Source organism: Lolium perenne, chromosome 7 (genome assembly GCF_019359855.2).
Source record: "Lolium perenne isolate Kyuss_39 chromosome 7, Kyuss_2.0, whole genome shotgun sequence".
NCBI lineage: Eukaryota > Viridiplantae > Streptophyta > Magnoliopsida > Poales > Poaceae > Lolium > Lolium perenne.
Window position 1 is genome coordinate 108,314,063 of NC_067250.2, and position 14,118 is coordinate 108,328,180.

Genomic DNA, 14,118 nt, shown 5'->3' on the forward strand with positions numbered 1-14,118 from the left:
CAGGGGTACCCATTTTAGCAATAGTAAATAAAGCAAACTAGATAAAGTAAATGCAAGTAACTAATTTTTTTGTGTTTTTGATATAGCAAACAAGATAGCAAATAAAGTAAAACTAGCAACTAATTTTTTTGTATTTTGATTTAGTGCAGCAAACAAAGTAGTAAATAAAACTAAGCAAGACAAAAACAAAGTAAAGAGATTGGGAAGTGGAGACTCCCCTTGCAGCGTGTCTTGATCTCCCCGGCAACGGCGCCAGAAAAAGTTGCTTGATACGCGTACAACACGCGTCCGTTGGGAACCCCAAGAGGAAGGTGTGATGCGTACAGCGGCAAGTTTTCCCTCAGTATGAAACCAAGGTTTATCGAACCAGTAGGAGCCAAGAAGCACGTTGAAGGTTGATGGCGGCGGGATGTAGTGCGGCGCAACACCAGAGATTCCGGCGCCAACGTGGAACCTGCACAACACAACCAAAGTACTTTGCCCCAACGAAACAGTGAGGTTGTCAATCTCACCGGCTTGCTGTAACAAAGGATTAACCGTATTGTGTGGAAAATGATTGTTTGCAGAAAACAAGAGAACAAGATTGCAAGAGATTGTATTTCAAGATAGAGAATTGGACCGGGGTCCACAGTTCACTAGAGGTGTCTCTCCCATAAGATAAACAGCATGTTGGGTGAACAAATTACAGTTGGGCAATTGACAAATAGAGAGGGCATGACCATGCACATACATATTATGATGAGTATTGTGAGATTTAATTGGGCATTACGACAAAGCACATAGACCGCTATCCAGCATGCATCTATGCCTAAAAAGTCCACCTTCAGGTTATCATCCGAACCCCCTCCAGTATTAAGTTGCTAACAACAGACAATTGCATTAAGTATTGCGCGTAATGTAATCAGTGACTACATCCTTGAACATAGCACCAATGTTTTATCCCTAGTGGCAACAGCACATCCATAACCTTAGAGGTTCTTGTCACTCCTCCAGATTCACGGAGACATGAACCCACTATCGAGCATAAATACTCCCTCTTGGAGTTACTAGCATCAACTTGGCCAGAGCATCTACTAATAACGGAGAGCATGCAAGATCATAAACAACACATAGACATAACTTTGATAATCAACATAACAAGTATTCTCTATTCATCGGATCCCAACAAACGCAACATATAGAATTACAGATAGATGATCTTGATCATGTTAGGCAGCTCACAAGATCCGACAATGAAGCACAATGGGGAGAAGACAACCATCTAGCTACTGCTATGGACCCATAGTCCAGGGGTAGACTACTCACACATCACTCCGGAGGCGACCATGGCGGCGTAGAGTCCTCCGGGAGATGATTCCCCTCTCCGGCAGGGTGCCGGAGGCGATCTCCTGAATCCCCCGAGATGGGATTGGCGGCGGCGGCGTCTCTCGGGGAAGGTTTTCCGTATCGTGGCTCTCGTCTTTGGGGGTTTCGCGACGGAGGCTTTAAGTAGGCGGAAGGGCAGGTCGGGAGGCGGCACGAGGGGCCCACACCCCCGGGCCGCGCGGCGTAGGGGGGGCCGCGCCGCCCTAGGGTGTGGCCACCTCGTGGCCCCACTTCGTCTCCTCTTTGGTCTTCTGGAAGCTTCGTGGCAAAATAGGACCCTGGGCGTTGATTTCGTCCAATTCCGAGAATATTTCGTTACTAGGATTTCTGAAACCAAAAACAGCAGAAAACAAAGAATCGGCACTTCGGCATCTTGTTAATAGGTTAGTTCCAGAAAATGCACGAATATGACATAAAGTGTGCATAAAACATGTAGATAACATCAATAATGTGGCATGGAACATAAGAAATTATCGATACGTTGGAGACGTATCACCCCACAACCCCCAATTCCACCAATTTCGCCCAAAAAAAATTCCAATTTTTTTTTCCCAAAAAATAGCCCCAAATTGGCCTTGGATCGATCTCGCGATTTGTTGAGTTGTTTGTGGTTTTGCTCCAATAGAAACTTGTCTTTGGTGTTGATCTGTAGTTCCCCCACCTTCCCACAGCTTTTAGTGCCAAATTTTCCTCGAATTCGAAGAATTTCGGCCCGGATTTCCGCCCAAATCGACAAAAAGCCCGCAGATCTGATTGCGACCGGAAGTTCCGCCTGGCAGAACCGGAAGTTCCGCCCGGGACCGGAAGTACCGCCCCTCAGGACCGGAAGTTCCGGCTGGACGAATTGTTCACAGCTACCTTCGTTTTTCGTTTTGGCACTAACCCCCTTGTGTTTGGACTTCGGTTTGAGTGCCATTTCAGCTACCACAAAGCTTCCGCAACATCGACAACGACGACGGCACCCCGAGGATCCAAGCGGTTCATTTGACACCTCCACCACCATCGCAAGTTCACGATCGTCGGCCACCATCATCAAGTGGTATAACTTGATCCTAACTTGTAGCCCTAGCCTCTTTTCCATACCTTTCCTATCGAGAGTGGCTTTCTAGTGTTGCGAAGCATTGCGCAAGCGTCCCGACCGTGAGGGTGTGCGTGTGTTGAGCAAAGCTACGAAGCAAGCTCGTGTGAAAAGATAAGCAAAAGAAGTGTGACATACTTACATAGATAGTAGTACCCTTGCATATTGAGAAAAAGAAAGAAAAATACAAAAAGAAAAAAGAAAAGAGTGTGTGAGTGACACCTATACACAAAAGAGTCCAAAGCTTTTAAGCAAAAGAGAGAAAAGAGAAGAGAGGCGTCTTGCGCAAATCTTGTTGCTTCTCAATTTTGCAACCAAGCCACGGTCTCTCTTGCGTTAGCGTGACACCGAGCTAGTAGTCTTCGTTAGGACCATTTTGTTCTTGCTCATTTTCCAAGTCGCGCTAACCCCATTTTGTCCCACGCGTGTGTTCCTCCTTGTGTATGCCTTTTGTGATCACCGCCTTTGACTTGTTTTGGATCTTACCCACTTTTGACAATAGACTTTTCGTTTGGTTCTTCCATTTGGCTTCCACATCCATACCTAACACCATATAGAGTTTTTGGTTTTGTGTGTGTGCATACATATCGGTTGCCCTCCGCCTTGAAACACCTTTTCGATTTTGGTTTGCAAGTTTTGACACTTTTGGCAGTCTTTCCTAACCACCCACCACATAGTTCTTGTTTTAGTTGTAACCATGTCTAGTGGAGAAGGGAACCAACTACCGATGACGCGGCACCAACATTGGATAGCTACTCAAGCCGTCCACGCCAAGCTCAATCAATTTGAAGCCATGATCAAGGATACCAACGTCAGCTATGAAGAAAGAGCTCAAGTGCAAAGGATTGACCTCAACAACCAAGTTCAAGACCTCAATGAGAAGATTGAAACTCAAGGCAACGAGTTGAAGGCAACACTCGCCATACAAGGTCAAGAGAATGAAGACGGCGTTGGAAAATATCCTTCATACACTCAACCGTCAAGAAGATAGAAGACACCACTCAAGGTCTTTGCGCTCTCATAGTTCAAGGTCACGAGCTCCTACACCGTCTCACCATGATTCCAATGAAGACCCACGCCACCATAATGTGGATGTTCAAGTGCTTCACCAACAAGCTCAAGAAGCGGAGCAAGCTCGACTTCGACTTGTCCAAGAATGTCAACGCCTTGAAGAAGAGCGCCTTCAACAAGAGAATCTCCATGCTCAATTCCAACAAGAGCAAGAACGCCTTCGACATGATCAAGAGCTAGTTCGAGCAAGGGAACAAGAGCGTCTCCGCAATGAACAACAAGCACTTGAAGAACAAGAGCGGCAACGACAAGTACAGGAAGCTCAAGCTAGAAGACAACGCCTTCATGAAGAAGAAGCAATGCAAGCGCGTCAAGAGCGCCAAATCATCAATGTTGTTCAACCTCAATGCCCTCAAGGTCAAGATAATCGCCATCATCATGATGATCGACCTCATGCTAGAAGACCACCTCCAAGGGCAAGAAATGAGGAATCAAGTCATCACCAAGCATCAAGTGAAGAAAGTGTGATGCCTCGACGCTTCCACAACAATGATGATCAAGATGAAGGTCATGGAAGACCACCTCCTCATCAACAACATAGCAACAACAATAGAGATGCTCAAGGTCCACAACATCTACCTCAACAACGTCAAGACCTTGGTGAAGAAAGACCACCTCCTAGACGCAATGACAGCAATGAAGAGGAAATCTTTGGGAAGCTCAAGTTCACCATGCCCAAATTCCACGGAGAGGAAGACCCCGATGCATACTTATCTTGGGTACTCAAGGTTGACAAGATTTTCCGCATACACAACTTCTCCGAAGCAAAGAAAGTGGCCATGGCATCACTTGAGTTTGAAGGATATGTGATGACCCACAAGTATAGGGGATCGCAACAGTCTTCGAGGGAAGTAAAACCCAATTTATTGATTCGACACAAGGGGAGACAAAGAACACTTGGAAGCCTTAACAGCGGAGTTGTCAATTCAGCTGCACCTGGAAACAGACTTGCTCGCAAGAGTTTATCAGTAGTAACAGTTTTATAGCAGTAGCAGTAGTGAAATAACAGCAGCAGAGTAACAGAGACAGCAGTAGTGATTTTAGTAAATAGCAGGATTAAAATACTGTAGGCACGGGGACGGATAACGGGCGTTGCATGGATGAGAGAAACTCATGTAACAATCATAGCAGGGCATTTGCAGATAATAATAAAACGGTGTCCAAGTACAAAGCAATCAATAGGCATGTGTTCCATATATAGTCGTGCGTGCTCGCAATGAGAAACTTGCACAACATCTTTTGTCCTACCAGCCGGTGGCAGCCGGGCCTCAAGGGAAACTACTGGATATTAAGGTACTCCTTTTAATAGAGTACCGGAGCAAAGCATTAACACTCCGTGAACACATGTGATCCTCACATCGCTACCATTCCCTCCGGTTGTCCCGATTTCTGTCACTTCGGGGCCATTGGTTCCGGACAGCGACATGTGTATACAACTTATAGGTAAGACCATAAACAATGAATATCATGATGAAACAATAACATGTTCAGATCTGAGATCATGGCACTCGGGCCCTAGTGACAAGCATTAAGCATAACAAGTTGCAACAATATCATCAAAGTACCAATTACGGACACTAGGCACTATGCCCTAACAATCTTATGCTATTACATGACCAATCTCATCCAATCCCTACCATCCCCTTCGGCCTACAGCGGGGAATTACTCACACATGGATGGGGGAAACATGGCTGGTTGATGTAGAGGCGTTGGCGGTGATGATGGCGATGATCTCCTCCAATTCCCCGTCCCGTGAGTGCCGTAACGGAGACTTCGGCTCCCGCGACGGAGTTTCGCGATGTGGCGGCGTTCGGAGGGTTTACGGCGACTTCGACTTCTCTCCGTGCGTTTTTAGGTCGAGGCCGATAAATAGTCCGAAGGAGGGCGTCGGAGGCCGGCCGAGGGGGCCACACCACAGGGCCGCGCGGGCCCCCCCTGGGCCGCGCCGCCCTATGGTGTGGGGCCCTCGGGCCTCCACCTTAATTGTCCTTCTGGCTCCGTCATTATTCTGGGAAAATAGGGCCTTCTGCATAAATTCCGAGGATTTTCCCGAAAGTTGGATTTCTGCACAAAAACGAGACACCAGAACAGTTCTGCTGAAAACAGCGTTAGTCCGTGTTAGTTGCATCCAAAATACACAAATTAGAGGCAAAACAATAGCAAAAGTGTTCGGGAAAGTAGATACGTTTTGGACGTATCAACTCCCCCCAAGCTTAGCTTATTGCTTGTCCTCAAGCAATTCAGTTAACAACTGAGCGATAAAAGAACTTTCACGAACACATTTGCTCATATGATGTATATATTCTCATGCTATGGCTAATACTTAAGCAATTCATAATGAGATACATGCAAATAAGATCATCTAACAGCTATGTCAATCATGGAGAGGTACCAACAATTAATAATAAGCATCATGAATCATGTATATAAGAAGGATTGCAATGTTCATAAGAGAGTATGATAAAGTGGTATCTCGCTTGCCTGTATTTGATTGGCAAAACATAAATGCCCGGGCACCTCTGGAGTTCATAGAAAGACTAGAAGTAGTGATTGTCAAAAGATAAATGCATCAAAGTTATACCACAATCAATCATATTTTGAGACAAGCATATTATACTAAGAATGACAGTTGTGCTCTCAAGATAGTGCTCAAAGAAATAATGGAGACACAACATAAAAGTAAAAGATTGACCCTTCGCAGAGGGAAGCAGGGATTAACATGCGCTAGAGCTTTTAATTTTTGAAATCAGGAGTAAAATCATTTTGAGAGGTGTTTGTTGTTGTCAACGAATGGTAATGGGTACACCAACTACCTCGCCAACCGGACTTTCAAGAGCGGCTCCCATAAATTATTGCATATTTATTTGGCACTCCTTCCAACCTTTCTTTCACAAACCATGGCTAACCGAATCCTCGGGTGCCTGCCAACAATCTCATACCATGAAGGAGCGCCTTTTTATTTTATTTTTATTATGATGATGACACTCCCCCCAACCTTTGCTTACACAAGCCATGGCTAACCGAATCCTTCGGGTGCCGTCCAACAATCACAAACCATGGAGGAGTGTCTATTTAAGTTAATTAATTCGGGACTGGGAATCCCATTGCCAGCTCTTTTTGCAAAATTATTGGATAAGCGGATGTGCCACTAGTCCATATGAGAGTCCGTCAAAAGTAAATGACAAGGTTGAAAGCTAAACACCACATACTTCCTCATGAGCTATGAAACATAAACACAAATTGAGAAACATTTTGAAGGTTTTAAAGGTAGCGCATGAGAATTTACTTGGAATGGTTTGAAATGCCATGCATAGGTATTTATGGTGGACACTCTGGAATAACTTGGTTTTCATGTGTTTGGAAGCACGAGCAGCATTCCCGCTCAGTACAAGTGAAGGCTAGCAAAAGACTAGGGAGCGACAAATCAAGAGAGCAAAGAATCGTCATAATCATGCTTGCGGCAAAATAAATTAACGGAGGCATAAAAGTGATACAAGAACTCTGAAGCAATATAAATCATCGAGGCTTAATTGACCTTTTGTTCAGTCATATGCATGCGTGAGCATGTGCCAAGTCGATATAAATGAATTATTCAGAGGAGGATACCACAATGCCATACTTACTTATGAATAAAACAATGCAAGCAAACATCCATGACATGCTACTCATATTAATAGATTGGAGCTAAACATGAGAGATCATAAACTACTAGACTTTCTCAAATAACATATACCTCACATGAACCAACTAAGCATGCTCACATGGATGAGTATATGTACAAAAATGAAAACAAGTAGAGTTCATACCAGCCTCTCACCACAATCAGATTGTCATAGATCGTCATTATTGCCTTTTCACTTGTGTAGCTTGGATAATATGAAATGAAAACCACGCTCCAGCCACCGAAGACCATTGAACTCATAAAGAACTTTACAAACCAAAGAAGAACAGCAAATATTTTTGGTGTTTTCGAATTAGAAACAAGAACAAAAGGAAACAAACAAACAAAGCAAAATCTTTTTGGGTTTTCTTATAGCAAACTAGCAATAGCAAATAAAGTGAAACAAATGCAAGAAACCAAAGCAAACAAATGGTGAAGAGAAACAACAGAAATATTTTTGGTATTTTTGTGTTTTGGGAAAGAAACAAAGCAAAAACAAGAAATAGCAAACTAAAAGAAACACAGAAAAGCGAGATGGCAGAAATCTGCCAAAACCTGACAGCAGTACAGAAATCGATTTTTACAAAAATCTTACGTTGCTCAGCTCGAAAAGTGTTCAACTAATGAAAGTTAGATAACAACCTGGGGAACCTGCACAAAAAATTGGCAGCTCAAAATGACGCTCTGGCTATTTTTGAGAATTTTTATGGTAACATTCCAGAATCTGTTTTCAGGCAGCACTTCCCCAAATATCATCTTCCTCTCATTAGAAAACCACTCAAACGAACAAAACAAGTATGTACAAGTATCCAGCAACCATAATATGCAAAGAATGAGTGATGCCGGTATACCTCCCCCCAAGCTTAGGCTTTTGGCCTAAGTGGAATTCAATCCCATCGATCCCATGAGGTAGTGTCTCCGTAGTATGACGAAGATGGATCGTATTCCGGGTATGTGCTAGAAGAAGCACCCGGATACGTGACGGTGTGGTCGTAGGAGGCCCCGGCGTCCTCGGAGTCATGTTGCTGGTGGAAGTCTTTTATCTTCAAATGTTCATCCACTTCCTCCTTAGTGCACGACCATGATTGCCTGTCAATACTGAACAAACCTGGTTGGGGAAGAGGAATTTCTTTCTCATCCCCGTCAGAAAACAACATTCTATAAACCATATTATCTAAAGTAGAATCAGTGGTAACAAAATGATGACTCTTCATAGCAGTAATATCGAGTCTCCTAGGGGCCAATGGCACATCATTAGGATCAATAGGAAGACTTAGATATGTTAAAACGCGCAGTGCGATAGTTCCTCCAAAAATAGGCCCCCTGGTAGTCAGGCGGCGAGCAATAAGAGCACCAAGGTGATAAGATGTCTGACCAGTAAGTGCAATATTCAAGAAAGCAAGATGGTAACTAGAAATGTTGCTAGTGTTCTCCCTACCAAGAATGCTAGTAGCAATGTAGTATGCAAAATATTTAATGGCGGGGAGTTGAATGTTCCTTATCTTGCCCCGCTGAATGGTGCGACAATCATCATCGGTGATCCCTCGGTAGAGCTCCAACAAGTCCCGGGGGTTGTCATCAATCCTACTTGCTGTACCTACAGGGGCAATATCCAATGCACGACAAAAATCCTCCAATTTCATAGTAACAGGATTACCATAGATCCTGAATGCAACCGTCGGCTCATATTGTTTGTTGTTGAACTGGAAACTCTCGACGAAGATCTTGGTGAGCATGTAGTATTGCTCCCTTTCATCTCCCACATAGGTGGTTAACCCTGCCCTGTTAACAAGGGTGAAGAAATCCTCCAATATCCCTGCATTCCTCAGAAAATCATAGCATGGAAAAGACGAAGCATTAGGAGCTCCGTTGTCCTCTTCGGGCGCAAAGCTAGGCGCGATGATGTCTTCATTGTATGATCGCCTAATCCGGGTGGCGGCCCTAGAAGGCCTCCCGGTGCTGGTTGTCCCTTTCTTGAACAACTCTCCAAAGTTGAACTTCTTCATAGCTTCTCTGAAATTTTTAACAAATGATATAAAATTTGATTTGGTGACATATAATTGAGGGAAACTACCATAGGAACTTGCTAGAGTACTAATCATGCATCAAAACTAGTTTCTACCACTTAGAACAAGCATGCAAGCTCACTAAACATGTTACCTACAGCAGCAAAATATTCAAGATATACTCAACCAAACAAAATTCTACTTGGATGGGTGGAGGAGTCACATACCAAGGAGCAAATGTGCCAAATTTCAGCAGGAAATCTGGGCTGAGCAAAGAGATCGAGAAATCTAGAGCTCTGGAGCAAAAACGCGAGAGAGAGGAACTTGGTACAAGTTTTTTCGGGAGAGAGAAGGTGCTGGGAGAAAGAGATGACAAAGTGGGGCAAAGGGGGGCCCACACCACATGGTGGCGCGGCCACCTCCTTGGCCGCGCCGGCCTGTGGTTTGGCGCCCTCTGGTGCCCCACAGGTCATCCTCTGGTGCTCCCAGGTGCCTCGTCGAAAAATAGGACCAACGGTATAATTTTTGTGAATTTTTGAAAACTTTGAAAAATGCACATTTATGGGTATTTAATTTATTATTACTGGCCAGGAAAAATTTTGAAATCTTCGAATAACTAAAGAACTTTGCAAATTAAAAATGCTACAGCAACTAGAGCAAGTGGAGGAAGAAAGAGATGTTGTTTACCGCCTCTATGCATATAAAAAGTATTTGTTAACAAGGTTGATCAAGTCTTGCCACCAAATAACTTTTACATAGCATAAGAAGAAATAAACCTCAAATCAATCATGTTACCTTGAATTGTATTGATATGGATCCAATCACGAGAGTTTGATATTCTTCCTTAGGCTCATATATAGGACAATCAATAGTTCCCACTTTGATAGTTCTCACATTAGAAATAGTATTAACTCCACACGCTTTCTCAATCCTCTTGGGAAAATAAACGGTATGCTCCCTATCATCAACATTGAAAGTAACCTTTCCTTTATTGCAATCAATAACAGCCCATGCAGTGTTAAGAAAAGGTCTCCCAAGAATAATAGACATATTATCATCTTCAGGCATTTCCAACACAACAAAATCAGTTAATATCAAGCAGTTAGTAGTAACTTGAACAGGAACATTCTCACATATACCAACAGGAATAGCAGTAGATTTATCAGCCATTTGCAAAGATATATCAGTAGGTATCAACTTATCTAAATAAAGTCTCTTATAAAGAGAAAAAGGCATAACACTAACACCGGCTCCCAAATCACATAGAGCAGTTTTAACATAATTATTCTTAATAGAACAAGGAATAGTAGGTATACCTGGGTCGCCCAACTTCTTTGGAATTTTACCATTGAAAGAGTAATTAGCAAGCATAGTGGAAATTTCCTCATTGGGGATTTTCCTTTTGTTAGTAACAATATCTTTCATATACTTTGAATAAGGTGGCAATTTAATAGCATCAGTCAAAGGGATTTGCAAGAATAAAGGTTTCATCCAATCGCAAAATTTATTATAGTGTTCTTCTTCCTTTGATTTTAGTTTCTTAGCAGGAAAAGGCATTTGCTTTTGCACCCAAGGTTCTCTTTCATTACCATGTTTCTCAGCAATAAAGTCTTCTTTAGTATACTTTTTATTTTTAGCATGCTTTTCAGGTTCTTCTTCAATCTCTTCTTTATCAGGAGTATCATCCTTATCATTATCTTTATCATGTTCATTACCACTTTCAGTTTCAGCATCAGAAATAGAAATACTATTAGGATCATTAACAGGTTCAGAGGATTCTACAACATTTTTATGTTTCTTCTTCTTTTTCTTCTTGGAATGAGCACTAGGTTCAATGCGTTGAGAATCTTGTTCAATTCTTTTGGGATGCCCTTCAGGATATAGAGGATCCTGGGTAGAGACACCACCTCTAGTTGTTACTTCATAAGTATGTTTCTCTTTAGAATTATTCCCCAACAAATCATTTTGCACTTTAGTGAGTTGATCAATTTGAGTTTGAATCATATGAAAATGTTTAACAAGCATCTTAACATCATTAGAGGTTCTCTCCACAATATCATGCAATTCACTAATAGCTCAAGAATTTTCCATTAAATGATTCTCTACTCTCATATTAAAATTTTCTTGCTTAACAATATAATTATCAAACTCATCTAAGCATTGTGCAGGAGGTTTCGAATACGGAATATCTTCCCTAGTAAAGCGTTGAAGGGAGTTTACCTCAATCATGGATGAAGGGGGAATTATCTCACATATATCTTCTATAGGAGGTAGATTCTTCACATCTTCAGATTTAATACCTTTCTCCTTGAGAGACTTCTTGGCTTCCCTCATATCTTCATCATTCAATTTAATTAAACCCCTCTTCTTCAATATTGGCGTTGGAGTTGGTTCAGGCGTAGTCCAATCATCATGATTCCGGCTTATTTTAGCCAATAATTCTTCAGCGTCGTCTGGAGTTCTTTTCCTGAAAACACAACCAGCACAACTATCCAGGTATGCCCTAGACTCAATGGTTAGTCCACTATAAAATATATCAAGTAAATCATGCTTTTCCAAATCATGGTCAGGCTGAGCTCTAATAAGAGAGCAAAATCTCGCCCAAGCCTCAGGCAATTTCTCTTCATCTCCCTGGTCAAAATTATAAATTCTCTGCAAAGCAATATGTTGAGCACTAGCAGGGAAGTATTTGCGGAAGAAAACATCAAGCAGTTCTTTCGGACTTTTAATAGAATTAGGTGGCAAATTATTATACCAAGTTTTAGCGTCATCCTTTAATGAGAATGGAAAGATTTTAGCAACAAAATAAGTACGCATCTTGACATCATCAGAAAACAAGCTACTTAGAGTAGATAACTCAGTCATGTGTTCAACAGCACTTTCTTTTTCAGTACCACAAAAGGGTGTTTTCTCAACAATAGCTATATGAGATAGATCAAGAGAAAAATCATAATCTTTATCCTTAATGTTTATAGGAGATGTGGCAAACTTTGGATCAGGAGACAATTTATATCTAACAGCATGTTCTGCAAGCAGCTTTTTAATTTTTCTTGCATCAGTAGTAGCATTGCATTTTTCAATAAAATCATCATTAAGCTCCACATAATCTTCATCAGGATCATCACTAAAATAATCAAGTTCAGGTGAATTAACAGGTGTAGTAGCATTAGGAGTTTCAGTATTTTCTATTTGTCTAGACCTAGCAATTGTAGCATCTAGAAAGGATCCCAATGAACCACTATCATCAAGCACAGCAGAAATATTATCAATATTATGAGAGTTTTCAGGTTCAGCAGAAGTACCCGCATGTGAAGCATGTGGCGGTGAAACAAGTTTATCAATCACAGATGGTGAATCAAGAGCAGCAGAGGTATTCAGAATTGTACCTTTTCTTGTAGTGGATGGTAATATGGCGATCTTAGTATCGCGAGGTTTACCCATGATGGAGAATTTGCAGCGAATAATATTAATCCAAGTGAACATCCAAATAAAGCTATGCTCCCCGGCAACGGCGCCAGAAAATAGTCTTGATGACCCACAAGTATAGGGGATCGCAACAGTCTTCGAGGGAAGTAAAACCCAATTTATTGATTCGACACAAGGGGAGACAAAGAACACTTGGAAGCCTTAACAGCGGAGTTGTCAATTCAGCTGCACCTGGAAACAGACTTGCTCGCAAGAGTTTATCAAGAGGTAACAGTTTTATAGCAGTAGCAGTAGTGAAATAACAGCAGCAGAGTAACAGAGACAGCAGTAGTGATTTTAGTAAACAGCAGGATTAAAATACTGTAGGCACGGGGACGGATAACGGGCGTTGCATGGATGAGAGAAACTCATGTAACAATCATAGCAGGGCATTTGCAGATAATAATAAAACGGTGTCCAAGTACAAAGCAATCAATAGGCATGTGTTCCATATATAGTCGTGCGTGCTCGCAATGAGAAACTTGCACAACATCTTTTGTCCTACCAGCCGGTGGCAGCCGGGCCTCAAGGGAAACTACTGGATATTAAGGTACTCCTTTTAATAGAGTACCGGAGCAAAGCATTAACACTCCGTGAACACATGTGATCCTCACATCGCTACCATTCCCTCCGGTTGTCCCGATTTCTGTCACTTCAGGGCCATTGGTTCCGGACAGCGACATGTGTATACAACTTATAGGTAAGACCATAAACAATGAATATCATGATGAAACAATAACATGTTTAGATCTGAGATCATGGCACTCGGGCCCTAGTGACAAGCATTAAGCATAACAAGTTGCAACAATATCATCAAAGTACCAATTACGGACACTAGGCACTATGCCCTAACAATCTTATGCTATTACATGACCAATCTCATCCAATCCCTACCATCCCCTTCGGCCTACAGCGGGGGAATTACTCACACATGGATGGGGGAAACATGGCTGGTTGATGTAGAGGCGTTGGTGGTGATGATGGCGATGATCTCGTCCAATTCCCCGTCCCGGCGGAGTGCCAGAACGGAGACTTCTGGCTCCCGCGACGGAGTTTCGCGATGTGGCGGCGTTCTGGAGGGTTTCTGGCGACTTCGACTTCTCTCCGTGCGTTTTTAGGTCGAGGCCGATAAATAGTCCGAAGGAGGGCGTCGGAGGCCGGCCGAGGGGGCCACACCACAGGGCCGCGCGGGCCCCCCCTGGGCCGCGCCGCCCTATGGTGTGGGGCCCTCGGGCCTCCACCTTAATTGTCCTTCTGGCTCCGTCATTATTCTGGGAAAATAGGGCCTTCTGCATAAATTCCGAGGATTTTCCCGAAAGTTGGATTTCTGCACAAAAACGAGACACCAGAACAGTTCTGCTGAAAACAGCGTTAGTCCGTGTTAGTTGCATCCAAAATACACAAATTAGAGGCAAAACAATAGCAAAAGTGTTCGGGAAAGTAGATACGTTTTGGACGTATCAATATGCAA